The sequence below is a fragment of the Gadus chalcogrammus genome, chromosome 18 (assembly GCF_026213295.1).
Source record: "Gadus chalcogrammus isolate NIFS_2021 chromosome 18, NIFS_Gcha_1.0, whole genome shotgun sequence".
Taxonomy (NCBI): Eukaryota; Metazoa; Chordata; class Actinopteri; order Gadiformes; family Gadidae; genus Gadus; species Gadus chalcogrammus.
Window position 1 is genome coordinate 4,587,281 of NC_079429.1, and position 18,174 is coordinate 4,605,454.

The following is an 18,174-nucleotide window of genomic DNA, read 5'->3' on the forward strand; positions in this document are numbered from 1 at the left end:
CAGGCGTACACCTCAGGTGTGCTGATGGCGCACCACCTGTGGAAACGTGCAGTAAACAACAACATGGCGATCGTTTGTTTACGCACAATGGATTCATCTGCCAGGTCAAAGGTCAGAGTACCGCTCAACGTTACGTTGCTGTTGACGACAGAGAACACCCAGAATAATGACAACAAAGGGGAAAACAAAGGAGAAAATGTCTCGGGTGTTGTGGAAACATTTCTGAAGTTCACTTCAAAAGTCAAATTGAACGCTTGCACACACACGGCCATCTTGTCTCTGAACACTGTCTTCTTTTGTAGAACGCTGACATTTAAGGAGGTGCTATGGGTGACATTCCTGAGCAGGCTACTGTCTGTTTCTCTGGAAAAGTGTGTGTGTGTGCACGTGTGTGTGTGTGTGTGTTCTTGCGTGCATGCATGTGTGTGTGTGCGTGTGGTTGTGTGTGTGCGGTTGTATGTGTGTCCCTGTTTGTGTGTTTCTGCAGAGCCAAAACATGCTGTCCACCATCTGCTGTTTAATATGAACTGAAGGCCCTTCCTGTGCAGCCCAGTTACACACATACACCCACACACACACACAAACACACCCACACACACACACCACATGCACCCACACACATCCACCACATGCACCCACACACACACAAACACTGCATGCACCATCAGACACATAGCATACAGCCAGGCCAGGGTGTAAACACACACACACACACACACACACACACACACACACACACACACACACACACACACACACACACACACACACACACACACACACACACACACACACACACACACACACACACACACTGATGCATCCACACACATTGCATGCACCCACACACCCACCACATGCACCCACACACAAATGCACCCACACACAAATGCACCCACACACAAATGCACCCACACACACCCATTAAAACAATGTTATCTATGGAAAATCCCATCCCTCCTCTCCCTCATGTCCCTCTCTGCTCCCCGTCACAATCCGCCGCTCTGCCCCGCAGTCGACTGGAGGATCAATAGCGGCTGCGTCGGAGGCCTTTCAGCTGCTAATGTGCTCTCTAATCAGCAGATCCATTCTCTAAGATTTCCATTAACTTCTGAGCCCTGACCATAATCAACAGGAGGATTCATTTGTGAACAAATCTATTGACCGTGAGGTGTGCGTGCATGTGTGTGCTTGTTTGAGACAGTCTGTGCGTGTGTGTGTGTATGTGCCTGCTTGTTTGAGACAGTCTGTGTGTGTATGTGCGTGCTTGTTCGGGACAGTCCGTGTGTGTGTGTATGTGCGTGCGTGTTCAGGACCGTGTGTGTGTGTGTGCGTGCATGTTCGGGACAGTGTGTGTGTGTGTGTGCGCCGGCATGCTCATTTTTATGAACCTCCACCGCGTGTATCTCTGCCTGCAGCCGGTTTAATGGCAGCCGCCCGGATAACTGGTTCAGCTCCACTGACCTCAATCGCTGTCTTGGATTCAGAGAACGAGAGCGCTAACACAAATTAGGAGATGAAACTTCCCGGTGCACGTCCACTTAGCTCAGAGTGTGTGTGTGTGTGTGTGTGTGTGTGTGTGTGTGTGTGTGTGTGTGTGTGTGTGTGTGTGTGTGTGTGTGTGTGTGTGTGTGTGTGTGTGTGTGTGTGTGTGTGTGTGTGTGTGTGTGTGTGTGTGTGTGTGTGTGTGTGTGTGTGTTGAGGATCTCTCTCTCTCTCTCTGCCAGTCGCTACACATTAAATTTCAGGGTATGGTATTCAAAACATAACAGTATGATGGTTAGCACCCCGAGCTAACCAGGCTAATGTGTCTCTGTGGTGCGTCAGGTTGCATCGCACCACTGGCGGGCATTCCCCCGACCTCAGTACACATGGGCATTTCACATCCCTTTCCCACATCCTGTTTTACAGACAGACACACAACCACACACAGACACCTCACCACATGAGCATGTGGAATGAGGAAATGACAACAACACAGATCTGCGTTTAGAGCTCTCAAGTGTTCACAACACAACATGAAGAAGTCTGCTCCCCTGACTTCAAAGGTGGAGCAGAAACTCGCCAGGTTGAAGAGAGGGTCGAAATCCTCGCCAGGTTGAAAACTCGCCACATTCTACTCCGACGCATTCCTCGCTGCGTCGTTCTTCATGCAGAGAAAACGTCATAATCTGAAGACGAACCCAGACGCAGATTCCTGAGCAGAGTACCTGCGGTCAGGGGAGGGTTACCTGAGGAGTGGAGGAGATCACAGGACTCTCCCGTCCATACCAGCCAGCTGCAGGGAGCCAGGCGTCACATGGCTCCAGGCAGGGAGGACGGAGGATGGGGTGGAGGAGGTGGAGGGGGTACCGGAGGTGGAGGGGGACCCAGGCGTCCGGTGTCCGGTAGGCGGGCGGAGATCCAGGTGAAGGGGGGGTGGGGCGCGGGGTCTGATCCTGCTGGCCCCTGCTGCCTGGAATCGAATGAGGTCCGGACCTCTCGTCTCTCGGCCACAGACAGAGAGAGACAGAGAGAGAGAGGAAGATCCTCAACACTGGGAGGTGTCAGCCTGATGAGGTTGTTGTTTATGTTGCTTCGCTTCCTGGAGACAGAGAAAGAGAGAGAGTGACAAAGACGGAGAGACAGAGCGAGAGGAGAGAGAGAAAGAGAGATAGTGACAAAGACGGAGAGACAGAGAGACAGAGAGACAGAGAGAGAGAAAGAGAGAAAGAGAGAAAGAGAGAAAGAGAGAGAGAGAGAGAGAGAATAGGTAGAAAGAGAGGAGAGAGAAAGAGAGAGACAAGCGTGAGATAGAGGAGAGAGCGAGAGAGCGACAGAGAGAGATAGGGGAGGGAGAAAAGAGGAGGAGGAGAGCAGACTGCATGTTAGACATCTCATTACACAGCTATTAAAAGACAAGGGTGAGAGGAAATGGGGAATTGATGTGAAGCCGAGGTGGGCGTGAGGGCGCCGCGTCCAACATAAACCCTCCACCATAAAGGAGCTGCAGCCGACACGATGAGCAACACTGCCCTCAGATAACCAGTCTGTCAAGAGCACAAAGCAGTGAATTACAGATGGACATTGATTCATAGCACTCCCATAGCTTCCGGTTCATTCATAAGGAAATTAAAGCAGGTCCTGTCGTCGGCACGGAGGAGGAAAGGCCGGGTACACACGGACACACCCGACCTCCCCGCCGAACGTCAGGCAGGGGGGGTGGAGGCAGGGTCCTAGACTCTGCACAGCCCCCCCCCCGCCACTCCACCCCTTCTTATCGTCATCATGTATGCGCTGCTCTACTAAGATGTGTCCAGCAGTGATTGACCTTCGCTAGCATTAGCATACAATTAGCCTCTGGTATAAACGACTAGCAGCTGGCGCTTTGCATGTAGCTAACGATTAGCGATCGCATTAGCGATTCATTAAACACATTTTTAAATGACACCATGAACATAAAAGTATCAATAAAAAGGTATCTGAACTCAAACAGCATTTATAGTATTCTGTTCTCTTTAGCACTAAGCGACAATACATTAGCATTGTCATGTGCAACTTGTATTCTTGTATTTTCAATATTTAGTTCCTAATAAAACACCTTATTAATACCGTGGAAATATTTATGACTGAATTAATCAAGGTGGTAACATTAATTTATGGCGTTTCAGGGGTTAATCTAAACCGGGAAAGAGGGGCGCTGCGCCTCCTTGTTTCAACCCAGCGCCTCCTTGTCGAAAATTCTAAATTACTTAAAAAAATAAAAATAAAAAAAGATTACTTAAAATCTCCGGGAATGGAGAGCGAGCGAGCAAGACCGCGCACAGGAGACAGACGTGCTCCTAACCGCGTTCGCATCTGTGAAGCGAGCGCGCAGCACAACAGAGAGGGATCTAGAAACTGTGCATGAGGCAGTGTGCACGTGAGCCTCAGGCGCCTCCTGATTGGCCTGGATCGGTAAGTCAACCAATCAGTTTACAGTGTAGGCGGGCTTTTATCTCTTCTCCCGAACCAAATTTATCAGTTCAGTGAATCTGAGAGTGTCTGAGAAGAAAGAAAATATAGCGTATATACGTGTTTTTTTTTCTATATACATTACTGTATGTAATGTTCTGCATCTATGGTAACTTAGCCATTTTGAGTAATTTGGCCTTACTATACGAGTCAACATACTGGTCCTTCACAAGCCTCAGAATGATCACATTTCTACCTCAAATTTTCAAAAGCTCCGCCGTCTTGTTAAGGTTCAAGGTGGCCCCCTGGAAACAGGGTGCTCACGTGTAATTTCCTGTTACTGGAATTATGTTGAGCACTCCCTATTGGAGAACTCATGCAATTGCATCATTAAATAATAAAGGGTTTAGTAGCCCTATATTCCATATGGGTTACACAAGCGTCAATGTAAATGTCTAAAGGGTGTTTAACGGCGTGTGTGTAACAGTGTCAACTTCATGCAAGGGAGTCCTCACAATGTTATTCCTGCAGAACGAAATGGAAAATGGAAAATCCGACACGGAAAAATACATTCTGGAGCGAAAATCCGTCCAGCCCAGATTCTGAGCTCAGTGTATCCAGAGCGACGTTCACGCCTTACATTTTACGCATTCATATTTTTTGTCAGCCTTTCCTGGGAGCCGGACTGACAGACTCTGGCTCGATTTCTGGGTTCACCCAATTAAGCCTAACGGGATGATGACATCAGAGGAAAACATTTATAAAGCATCAGCGACGTGTTGAGAGCTGGGGTGAGCGGGACCCAGCGACCCAGATTAGCATCATTAGCTCCCGATAGAACGGCTTTAGAGCTCCCCTTGGAACTGATCTGGGATGAAGGTTTGGGGATAGGTGGTGTGTGTGTGTGTGTGTGTGTGTGTGTGTGTGTGTGTGTGTGTGTGTGTGTGTGTGTGTGTGTGTGTGTGTGTGTGTGTGTGTGTGTGTGTGTGTGTGTGTGGACTGGTTTCCTGGGGGGGTGTAAAACTGGGAAGCAGGTATGGGGGGGGGGGGGGGGTGGGGGAGGGAGCTATGGTTTCTATGGCGACACACAAGTGGAGTTGAGGAGAGGGAGGGGCATGGAGGGGTGGTGAACTGGTTCTTCCCTCCAGGCAGAAACACACACACACCTCTATTTATTCCCCAACACACACATCCATAAACATCCCTCACCCCACCCACCCCTGTCAACACATACACACACATCTCTCTCTGTTCCCTCTACTGCACCCACAATCCCATCTCAGCCCCACCTAGTACACACACACACACACACACACACACACACACACACACACACACACACACACACACACACACACACACACACACACACACACACACACACACACACACACACACACACACACACCTTTCTGCTGGCGCCCAGTGAAAACATTATTCAACATCCGCTCCTTGACACCTTGGAAAATTAGCTGTCATACTCCTACGACGTTCCAAAAACACACAGCCCAATGACGACAGAGGGGAGGGGGGGGGGGGGGGGTGATGACGACAGAGGGGAGGGGGGAGGGGAGGGGGGAGGTGACGGGACGTCCTGCCCTGATGCTCAGAGCTCTCCTTCAGTCTCAGAAGATAAAAAGAAAACCTGTTTGATTATTTCCCGTGATGTGCAGAACGCTAGTAAGCCATTGAATTACACGTTAGTGGAACGACCCGAACATTAACTTCACTATCTTATAGCCCTAAAGCTGCTATGTTTTAACAGAAGAAACAGTTATTCAAACAAACTACATGGGAAGAGCCCAAGCTAAAGTGTGTGTTCGTATGTATGCATGTATGTACAGTAAGCATTTATGATTGCATGCGTATGTATGCATGCAATGTATGGATTTGTATGTGTGTGTTCATCAGCATATGTATGTGTGTGTGTGTGTGCGCTTGTGCGTATGCGTATGTATGTGTGTGTGTGTGCACGTGTCTGTGTGGAGACCCCCGGCCTCTGATCCTATGGATTACAGTCGATCAGATTACAGCATCATATTGGATCTCCGGGGCCAGGGACACAAATCCATTTAGTCAGATAAGCCCCGGGCAGGAACCGTTGCCATGCCCACGCGGCCAGGCCCCGTCACCGAGGACTATTCTGAGGACCTCAGTGAGGACCGCATCAGTCCAGCTGCTGGGATCCGCCACGGCTACAGGCGGACGTCACAACACCAGAGTCAACGGTCTGATGCTCAGACCCCTGAACGCATCTCTGTAGGGGGGCCGTTTAACAGCGTGTTGTCAACTCGGCAGCACTGAAGAAGAACGCGACGTGAGACAAAGTACACCCAGAAGAGCTGCAGCTGGCCGAAGGAGAGAGGACGTGGGTTCGAGTCCCGCGGTAGCGATCCCGGGTCAGTGGTAACCAAAGTATTTGGCCTCTCTCAGGGCAAGCCGCATTAAGCACGTTCATTTGTAAAAAAAGGTGACCTACATCCAACCACAGAGAGAAACCGATCTTGTTGAAGTGACCCTGAAGAACGTAACTGAGATCGCAACTGTTGCCCCCTCCGGTCTTCCTCATTGTGTTCCTGCCTCTATCGTTCAGTCTCTTCCAATAGAAGCTACAGACGTTTCCATCAGCCATGTCCACTTCAGGATCACTGCAGAAGCAATACTGTCCTCCATCTCTACTGTCCTCTATAGCCGCTGTCCTCTATAGCTTCTGTCCTCTATAGCTTCTGTCCTCTGTAGCTTCTGTCCTCCTTACCTACGATCTATATAGCTGCAATCTTGTCCCACACTTGGCAATCACCACAGAGGAAGTTTCTTTGAAGACCAAAATGGACTAATGGACATACGTTTGTGTGGTGGTGCGTGTGTGTGCGTAAGTGTGTGCGTATCTTAGTCGAGACGAACAAACACAGCCCCAGAGATCTAACACAGCTGTAATCTGTTACGATTACAAACACACCCAAAAACGCACATGCGTGTCCCACCCACACATACCCACTGGATCAGTTTTGTGTGTGTGTGTGTGTGTGTGTGTGTGTGTGTGTGTGTGTGTGTGTGTGTGTGTGTGTGTGTGTGTGTGTGTGTGTGTGTGTGTGTGTGTGTGTGTGTGTGTGTGTGTGTGTGTGTGTGTGTGTGTGTGTGTGTGTGTTTTATGGACCCCTGCCTTCCCAGCCAATTGCCAAAACTCATCTGGGTGTGAGAAGTAAAACACGGAGCAAACAGAGGGAGAAATGTCACCGGATTCCGGAGAGAAAAGAGTTGACACTGAAGTGTTTGAATTTGAACCGATAACAACAGTGACCTGACTTTAGTTTAACTCTCGGATCCCCTTTGTGTTGGTTCAATGTTAGACTTGGCTTATCAGGTTTCAGGGTCTAAGTTTGGATTCAGTTATTTTCCTAGCGTTTTTTTCTCTGTGTTTTTGGTCCTGTTATTTGAGTATTTAGTGATGTCATAGGGAGTAGGTGTGGATACACTGGGTGTACACGTTACAGAACCATCACACATTTCAAGCCTCCCCCTGTCCACACACACACACACACACACACACACCTAGGAGAAAAACTGATCTGCCTAGTCCTAATCCATGGTTTGATAATCCCTACCATTATTGTTTTTCTATTCTAGAGGTCTCAAAGCGTTTATTGACGGGTCTGTTTGGGTGTCAGCAGCTAGCATACCCCCTGCTCCTCCTCCTGAGCCACAGCATTCCAGGGTGCATCTGGTTCCAGTTCCCAGCCCCCCCTCCAGGTCAGAGCCAGGTTCCCCTCACACAACACTGCAGCCCCATCCCTTCGTCTGAGCCCCCCCCCCCCCCCCCCCCCCCCTCCAGGTCAGAGCAAGCTCCCCTCACACATCAGTGTGGCCCCTCCCTCCTTCTCAGCCCCCCTCTTGGGCAGCCTCTCTCCCGCTGCTCCTCCAGTGAAGGCCCAGCCCTTGGGGTCGCTCCTGTGAACAGTTCCTTCTCTGGCCCTCAGAATAACTGGTCAACAGGTAAGAGGAACTGGAATGGAACGGCTGCACCCTTTACCCTGATAAAAATAAGTGGAAATTGAATATTAAGTTACTTTGTAATTCAATGGTAAATACGGAAAATACAAAATAATGTCTTTCACTGTAATAAGATGATTCATTGATCCTTCTCTGAATAATAAATGCTAGTCTCTCTACCTCCATCTCTCTCTCTCTCTCTCTCTACCTCTCTCTCTCTCTACCTCTCTCTCTCTCTCTCTCTCCAGAGCCGGACTCCAGTGGAGGCCCGGCCCTATTGGTCGCTCCTGTGAACAGTTCCTTCTATGGCTCTCAGCAGTGACTCACGCTGCTGTCCACACACAGGAAGACGGCCAGCGGGTCACTTCCTGTGTCTGAACAGCGGATGCGGCTGAGCTGGCGAGCGCATGTGTGGGCTAGTAGAGCGATCCCACGAGAAACACAGAGAGAGAGACAGAGAGAGGAGGGGGACAAGTTAGGAGAGAGAGACACACACACACACAAACACACACACAGATTCAGAGGAACAAACACACACACAGATTCAGAGGAACAAACACACACACACACACACACACACACACACACACACACACACACACACACACACACACACACACACACACACACACACACACACACACACACACACACACACACACACACACACACACACACTCTTTCCCCCCCCCCCCTCCCCGATGGTCCGGCGCTGCCTGGGACAGGAAGTGTCAGGCGCTCTTTAGGAAGTGGCCGTAAACCAAAAGGAAACAGGTGACTCATCGCCCGTCCAGCGGGGGCGTCCAATCAGAGGAGAGCTGAACTCCGGCCCGCTCGGTTGGTCTTCTGTGCCCCTCTTTTCAAACAGAACCATGAGCTAATGACCCAGGGCGTGGTCATGTGACGGTATCTACATCTTTATGTGTGTGCGTGCGTATAAATACTGTAATCTAGTCATCAGACAGCGGGAGATCTTCACACACACACACACACACCCACCAACACACACACACACACACACAAACACACATCCTTCCAGGAAGCAGTTCTCTAAACAGTCAGTAGACAGCGTGCCTGGCCACCAGGCCGGCTGACCCTCCCCTGACGCTGGCTGGAGGTCGGAGCGATCACATGACAGAAGCCACGTATCTTCAGGGGTAAGCCAATGAGAATGGATCTCAAGATGGATGGATTTCCCGTCCGGAGCCTGAGAGACCCAGATCAATAATCCCCAACAGGAGGTTTGTCTGATCAAAACATGACTGGTCGTCCGTTTCCTAAAACATGGCGGCGTCTCGACCTTCTTTTATAGCGGCCACGATAAGTCTGAACACGCGGTTAATATCTACACACACACACACACACATATATATATATTAGTGCTGTCAGTTAAACACATTATTAACGGCGTTAAAGCAAACCAATTTTAACTGCTTTAATTTTTTTTATCGTGCGATTAAGGCAATTTATTATTATTATTTAAAAATAATAATAATAATTGGGCTCAAAACAAAGAAGCAGTAGCCTGACTGCTATGTTCAAGGCAGTATGTTTGCATGTTCATCGTTTAATTGCACTATAGGCTTTTTTTTTTACATCTTGATCTTAATGTTATCAATAAAAAACCATTTGCACAAGGCAAGCCGATGCACTTCTCCATGTTGATAAGAGCATTAGAATGAGAACAATTAATGGGACAAAGAAATTAAGGGATGTTAACTATGACATTAATGCGATTAAATATTTTAATCGCTTGACAGCACTAATATATATATATAATGCACACTTATAAAAGTCCCAATTGCTTTTCACAAACCTTTGTAGAAACCGACAAACAGCTGGAATGTCCTACATCTCTAGCTCCCTGCATACAGAGTCTCTCTTGGCCTCGATTAATCCACGTACACTTCTTTGAAATGCACACAGAACAACTTCAGGAGCTATTAGCCAGAGGAGGAAGAAGAAGAAGAAGAGGCGGAAGTCCTCGCTTCTGCACAGCGTGCACACGTTTCTGGTCTGCACAAGGCAATCACGACTCAGAGAGGTTTCACCGGTGATGCCTCCATCCCTTATTGGAAACAGATCCAGAGCTCACGGCAGCCGCTGTGCGCTTTGCCTCCTGTGCTGCTCTCCTCTGAGAGGGACTCTGTGATTTAGGACTCCTGGATGGAGTCTGACTGCAGGGGTGCGTACTGAAATAGCAAATGGAAAGAGGAGCGATTCAGCACATTGTCAGACGACCTCGCCAGACGGCCTGCGTGCTGACGGATGACCTGTCACACTCAGGTGGCCATAGCATTGATTTTAATTTATTTTGGGAGACTCGCACAGAATGCTGATTTGGGTGTGTGTTGTAATGCATTGTGTTAACGGACGGGCCGGGGGGGAACCGGTAATGTAGCACAGGTGAGGGAGGAATGGAAGCCAGCATCCTTCTACTACTGCCTGTGAGGGACAATTTATCACTCCTTGCCGTTTATGATTTGGTGGAATCCCATTACATTTCACCAACAACCCCCCGTTTCCGTGCTGTAATTAATTGGAAGATGGAATGTTAAATTACTTTGTAATTCCATTGTAAATGCAGAAAATACAAAATAAACTTTTTACTCTAATAAGATGATTCATGTATCCCTCTCTAAATAATAAATGGTAGAAATTTCTCTCTCTCTCTCTCTCTCTCTCTCTCTCTCTCTCTCTCTCTCTCTCTCTCTCTCTCTCTCTCTCTCTCTCTCTCTCTCTCTCTCTCTCTCTCTCTCTCTCTCTCTCTCTCTCTCTCTCTCTCTCTCTCTCTCTCAGCATTAATACAGCTGTTATTCTAATATCCTGCTGCAGTAATGTCGGTCATAATAACAAGCAACTTCATGATATTGCCCACCTCATGCCAGCTCTCCGGTGAGACGTCTGGGCGGGCCGTTGTCCGGCCCCCATGTCTAGCCCCCATGTCTAGCCAGGATGGGGCTCCTTTGTGACAGGGAGTGACAGGGTGGGGGGGATGGAGCTGTCATTGGTGTGGGGGGGGGGGGGGTTGTGGGGATCACTGGGCTGACAAGAGACCCCCTCTACCTGTCAATAGGGGGGGGGGGGGGGTTACTGGTCCGGCTGACAGCAGTAAACAAAAGGGCCATGCACACACCGCCCTGACGAAACGAGATAAGAAGGGGGGAGAGGAGAGGTGGGAGGGAGGAGGAGGGAGGAGGGGGAGAGGAGATCATCGTGTCAAACGCTAGTTCAGCAAGAGCGTGACAGTCGACACAGGTTGCATTGCTTGAGCCATGTGCTGTACCTCTTTTGTGTCTTTTGGGGGGTACATGCATCATTCGTGCTGCTATTACACAGCATGTCATGTGATGGCTCATTCATGGTGCTACAACACAGTATGTCATGTGATGGCTCATTCATGGTGCTACAACACAGTATGTCATGTGATGGCTCATTCATGGTGCTACAACACAGCATGTCATGTGATGGCTCATTCATGGTGCTACAACACAGTATGTCATGTGATGGCTCATTCATGGTGCTACAACACAGTATGTCATGTGATGGCTCATTCATGGTGCTACAACACAGTATGTCATGTGATGGCTCATTCATGGTGCTACAACACAGTATGTCATGTGATGGCTCATTCATGGTGCTACAACACAGTATGTCATGTGATGGCTCATTCATGGTGCTACAACACAGTATGTCATGTGATGGCTCATTCATGGTGCTACAACACAGTATGTCATGTGATGGCTCATTCATGGTGCTACAACACAGTATGTCATGTGATGGCTCATTCATGGTGCTACAACACAGTATGTCATGTGATGGCTCATTCATGGTGCTACAACACAGTATGTCATGTGATGGCTCATTCATGGTGCTACAACACAGTATGTCATGTGATGGCTCATTCATGCTGCTATAACAGAGCATGTCATGTGATGGCTCATTCATGCTTCGACAACGGTGTATAAAGTGAAGGCTCATTCATGCTGCTACAACACTGGATGTCATGTGACGGCTCATTCCTGTTACTACAAAAGGGTTTGTAATTATGGTGGGCTCTCGCTGCTCATTTTATCCATTACAACTAGCAAACTAGTGAGTAATTACTGGTCAATTAAAGTCCAATTTAGAAAGCAACTGCCATGCCTGTGCTTCAACTCATCATTATACACCAATATTTCTAACAATTAAAATAATTGCACAGCGCATAGTGCACCATATTGAGCAATTACTGTTTTCATTGGATATCTGACTTTTTATTTGTTTTTTTCTTTATTGAATCTTTGGTTTCGGTAACGTGTCTTTCACGGAGTCTCAGAAGCAACCGTACACATCTGACTGACAGTCTTACATCGTCTATGCTGCCTGGCTTCACTCTCAATCTCTGATTGGGCAACACCACCCTATCATAGCAACAGGATCAATCTCTTAAAAAATGGGCGGCATGTGGCTCAGGAGGTAAAGCGGGTTGGCTGGCAACCGGAAGGTTGCTGGTTCGATCCCCGGCTCCTGCTAGCGGATTTTCAAAATTTCCCTGAGCAAGACGCCTCACCCTGACCGCTCCTGACGAGCTGGCTGTCACCTTGCGGGGTTGACAGCGCCGTGGGGTGTGTGAATGTTTTTTGTATGAATCTGTGAATGTGAGGCAATAGTGTAAAGCGCTTTGAGTGGCCACTGGTTGAGAAAAACTATATAAATGCAGTCCATTAACATTCAACCAACGAGCGTTCGTGATCGACTCCCACACTGAGTCCACAGCCGTGTCCCGTCTCCCAGTGGAAGCCCGGGATTAGGAGCTGGATCGTGGAAATCCTGAGGAAGCTCCGTGGCGCGCAGATTAGCGACGTTTCAGCCGCAGGAAAGTAGCCAGAGAGACAATGAGGATTTGTTATTCCCTGATGACAATGCAGCATTCATTTCATCCCCAACAGGGTCAGACACAGGGCCTGACCGACAGAGGACCCAGATTCCCCACCGCCCCCACGGTTCTGACAGAATGATGCCATCCTCCCAGAGCCCAATAAGCCTTTTACTGAGCTCACTTCCAGAAGACAGTGGAAGGGTTGTAGAACGAAAGTTAATTTCATTCACAAATCTATGGATTGTGTGTAAATCTATGGATTATGCACGGTTGCACACTGTGACACAATACGGGTGGACAAAATAAGAACACAGATGGATACAAGAACTAAACCGACGATATACAACAAGTTCCTACACGACTACACAAACAGAATTGGGAGACGCAGAAGGGGATTGACTTAATTTTCAACACACACACACACACACACACACACACACACACACACACACACACACACACACACACACACACACACACACACACACACACACACACACACACACACACACACACACACACACAGAGATCAAGCGAGGACACATCTAGACACCCTTCCCCTGCGTTCAAGCGTCGGGGAGCTAGACCAGACACAATCGGTCCTTTATTATGTTGTTTTGCAATCGATATGGAGTGATATTGATGCCTTTGTGAAAACAGAAATGACGACAGCGCGCGGTAACAAAGCCAATGTGTTGTTCCGTCTCCACCTCCGAGGACCCCTGCTCTCTGAGTGAGAGGCGGTCTTATGATTGATGCTGATTACCTGTGCAGATACATGACTTGTAAAGGGGGTGATATTGATGTTTAATTTGAACGTACAGTATGATGACCTATAATGATATTTTACAAAAGAGTCATTACTTATCTCTCACATGCACAACCATACACACACACACAAAAGAAAATGAGAGAGAGAGAACCCAGTGCACAACCTTGCCCTAACAAATGACATCAACTGAAGCCTATCAGCTGACATGAGTCGGAGGGAGGTGCTTTGTATTCTCTGCAACTCATACACAGTCCGAGTATCACAGCCAACTAGCAGCTAGCCTCATACACAGTCCGAGTATCACAGCCAACTAGCAGCTAGCCTCATACACATTCAGCGTATTATGGCCAGCTAGCAGCTAGCCGCAGACACACTCAGCGTATTATGGTCGGCTAGCAGCTAGCTTCAGACACAGTCAGCCTATTATGGCCAGCTAGCAGCTAGCCTCAGACACAGTCCGCGTATCACGGCCAACTAGCTGCTAGCCTCAGACACACTCTGTGTATCATGGCCAGCTAGCAGCTAGCCTCAGATGCATTCAGCGTATTATGGCCAGCTAGCAGCTAGCCTCAGACACATTCAGCACATTCTGGCTAGCTAGCAGCTAGCCGCAGACACACTCCACTTATTATGGTCGGCTAAGTGTTGGTTCCAATTACGCTGGGGGCAATTTACTACTCACATGTAAGAATATCTAACCTCTGCACCCCCACCCAAACCGCAATGGAATGCTCTGATGCTATGCCATCTATATTCTCATATAAACCTCAGTGTGTGCAATGACATCCATTGTCAGGACAACTCAAACTCACTCAATTCAAAAACCAAACGAGCAGTCATCTATAGAAGACGGAAACAAGCGAGATAAAACGCAAGGTAATGGCAGTGGCCGGGCTGATCAACGTATTCAGACGTGCCTTTGGTCTAGGGGTGGGTGATGGGGGGTTACGAAAAATGTGAAAAAACGGTGACCTGTACATTGAACCCTGTGTTTGTTTATTCATGCTTTTCTCACCAATAAAAAAGAAAAAAAAAAGAAAAAAAAAAAGATGCGTCTTTGGTGAGGAAATCACCGCCTGTTAAACCCCAGGGTACTCGTCCAATCGACTGCCACCTCAACGCCAATAACCGTTCCCGCACCCTTATCAGGGGAACGTGTGCTGTGGCAGTCAGAGCCACGGGCCACAGGATACAGCTCTGGATCTGATCTGCATCGTTTATGAAGTAAATATGAGGCGCCCAGCCAGACACACCAATTCATTCAACCGTTACGTTAATATGATCACTAACATCCATACATATTAACATACTTACTTATATATACAATATACACACTCGCATGCAATGTGCATTACCAAGTATTAACTAGAAGAGATGGTTCTTAAGGGTTTCTTTCCCTTATGAAATAAATAAATGAAATCTTAAACTCCCTGTCACTCTGAAAGCCTTACCAATCTCCATAATGAAACAAGGTCTAACTCCTAGACGTTCTGCTCAAACACAGGACTGCTGGATCCCAGATGATCATATCTGCAATGCATCTACATTTTGATGAAGCTAATTTGGTCCCACTTTGAAACGCCTTCTGCAATTACGACTGGAGGAATAACTGGGCCAATCGCCTTCCACCATGAGCTGAGAGGCGGCCCCTCATTGGTGGAAAGACCCTTTAAATGTTTGCTCTCAATCATGTGAGCAGGAAGGTCAACACAGTCACCAGGCTTCCCTGTTTCATGGGGATGGGGGTGGAGGTGGTGGTGGTGTTTAATGTTTCCAGTTAGTTTCCACAGTGTGTCATATCTATTTGGAGATTATGGTCCACAGATCCACCCTATTCCAAGCCCTCTCCCCTGAATTAATACTCCCTTCCCTAATCAACACCTCTCGCTCTCTCCCTCAAAACTCCTAGAATAAACCATTACTAACATTCCAACACCTCTCTTCCTCCGGCCAACAGAGGACCCATATTCCCCGGACCCACCTATGGATCTGACAGAACGAAGCCATCCCAATCCCAATAAGCCTTCCACTGAGCTGACTTCCAGAAGTCAAAAATAGAAATGATTGTAGAAAGAAAGTTAATTTCCTTCACAAATCTATGGATTGTGCACAGCTGCAGAAGACTGTGACACAAAAAGGGCGGACGGGACATTCATAAATAAAATGTAAAGGAGAAAATAAGAACACCAATAACAACTGATAGATACAAGAACTGAACCAACGATATATCAGCAATTCTCTCTCTCCCTCTCTCCCTCTCTCTCTCTCTCTCTCTCTCCTCCTGGAAGAAACCCGTGTTGTGAAACACACAGTGAGCCGTATGCTTTGGGAAGCACGCGAGGGTTTTACCAGCTCGCCGACTCCACAGACGCGCCTGGTAGCCAGGCTCTCCGCGGGGGGGGGAAGCTGTAAAAACAAGCTCTGTGAGCGCCACACGAGCCGTAACATCGTGGTTCCTGGATCATTAGAGGCGTTCGCCGCAGCCCGCCGTGGTGAGCTACCGCTGCTAACCTGATTTAAAAAAAAAACACACAAGAACCTGTAGCTTCTGCGGCTGTTTCCAGGGCGATACAGACCAGCACTTGTGGACACACCACCTTAACCTACACCGTAACCGCACAATTACTGGTACTTGGTTCTATGAACATCCTTACTGTGCCGACACCGATATATTATTTCTTTCTTCTGAAGAATGTACATATTGTAAGTCGCTTTGGATAAAAGCATCTGCTAAATGCCCTGGATGTAAATGCACACCAACAGCTCAGTTTAGCCACAACGCAGTCCTGTGTGTCTTCCCCAGTAACCAAATCACACTAACGCTAGACTGGGCAAAGCAATTGTTTTGCGTGAAGTTCGAGGGGGAATCCTGCTGGCTGGCTCAACGGTCGACCGCTAACCAAACCAGCCCCCCACACTGGGAGCCGGCTGCTGGGTTTGATAGCGCAGCGTTGACTTGGTGTTAGCGTATCAAGCCCTTTCTGTGATTTCTGGTTGAACACCGGCCAAGTCTGACAGCCTTCCCCGTCGGCAGCGAGCAGCGCGTGGCAGAGTGTCACATTTGGTTTACAACGCTGGAAATAACAAAAAGTGGCCCCGGCCTTGAGCACTGAAAAGACTTTGCATGAAACACACTGCAGATAAACATCGCAGCTGAACGACAAGGCTTCCGGGGGCAGGGAGAGGTGGGAGGGGTGGACGGATTAAAAACAGCTTGTAGATCAGCGAGCGTTTCCGTTGGGATGTTCAGAGAGCCAGGCATCGAGCGTCCTCTGGGACGTCTTGATGATCGGCGTCCCCGCTCCGTGACCCCGGCCCCCCCCCCGCCCCTCTCTGGGGGTCGGCCGGAGGCGCGCTCCACTGCTCATCCTGATGGGCGTCCTTCACATCCACAGCTCAGAGAGGGCAGCCGCACCCAAAACGGGACGTTACAGTGACGGGGTGACATAGCCGCCCGCGAGCGCTCAGACCCTCCAGCCCGCTCACGTGTAAACGGAGCAGGTCACACACACACACACACACACACACACACACACACACACACACACTGGAGGCAGCCTGGCTTCATGGACATTTAAGAAAGTACACATCTGCGTCCTCTTCCTACCGTACCCACGGCAACAAAGCAGTCATTGTGTTTTCTGTACGACAAACAGAGGGCTCACACAAAAGTGTACACACGCACACAGTGACTGCAGTTCCTATGCGATAAAAATACACAGCCCCCACAATGTATATATTTGCCTTGTGAGTGAGCCGCGAATGCTGTGTGCGTGCGTGCGTGCGTGCGGAGACCCAGCCACTCTGAGCCGCGAGGCATGTTCCTCTAAAGATTACAGCGCAACCCCCCTGTCTCCTTTCCACCTTTTCCCCTCCATCTCTTACCTCCAGGGGTACAGCTCTGAAACCCTCCACACACACACACACACACACACACACACACACACACACACACACACACACACACACACACACACACACACACACACACACACACACACACACACACACACACAGTCACACACACACACACACACTCCTGGCCTGGGTTAGCTAGCTGATGTAACGATTACTCTATAGATATAGAAACCACAAAGAATGTGTGTGCGCAGGAGGAAGGGAGTGAGATAGAGAGACTGAGCCAGAGAGCTTCAGCGAGAGAGCAAGGTGGGGGAGGGAGTCTTGGGCTCAGAGGAGTAGGTGTGGGTGGATGTAGGAATCAGTAGGAATCCAGTCTGCAAACAGCCGGGCTGATGGGCCCTCCACCCAGCTACCACGAGCCCTGGTGGGGCTGGTGAGACAGGGCAGGCTGCCTTTCAGCCTCAGCTCTGGGAAATCGTCCTTGCACATAGTTGTGTAGCATCTCATCCTATCATCCTTTGTTGTTTACAGGAAATTGGTTAACCTAGCGATTGTGAGTGCTTGGCACTTGGTTCTATGACAATCCTTACTGTACCGACAGCCATATATTGTTTGTCTATCTTCTGAAAAATGCACTTCGTAAGTTGCTTTGGATAAAAGTGTCTGCCAAATACCCTCAATGTAAAAAAAAGGGAGAAGTAAAGGAAGGAGAAGTGAACCTGCCTCTGGATGGAAGTTGGGGCCCATGTCATTGTGG

The 18,174-nt window shown here is 48.7% G+C and overlaps 1 protein-coding gene across 2 annotated transcripts in view; it reads right to left on the reverse strand.

Annotated features, from left to right (window-relative positions):
• Nucleotides 1-18,174, reverse strand: part of LOC130371102 (receptor-type tyrosine-protein phosphatase epsilon-like) — a 55,299-nt gene that overhangs the window by 31,694 nt on the left and 5,431 nt on the right. For both annotated transcript variants that reach the window (XM_056576745.1, XM_056576744.1), the window contains exon 2: nt 2,232-2,584. The gene's annotated coding sequence lies outside the window, so the exon portion shown is untranslated. The remainder of the gene's footprint in view (nt 1-2,231; nt 2,585-18,174) is intronic.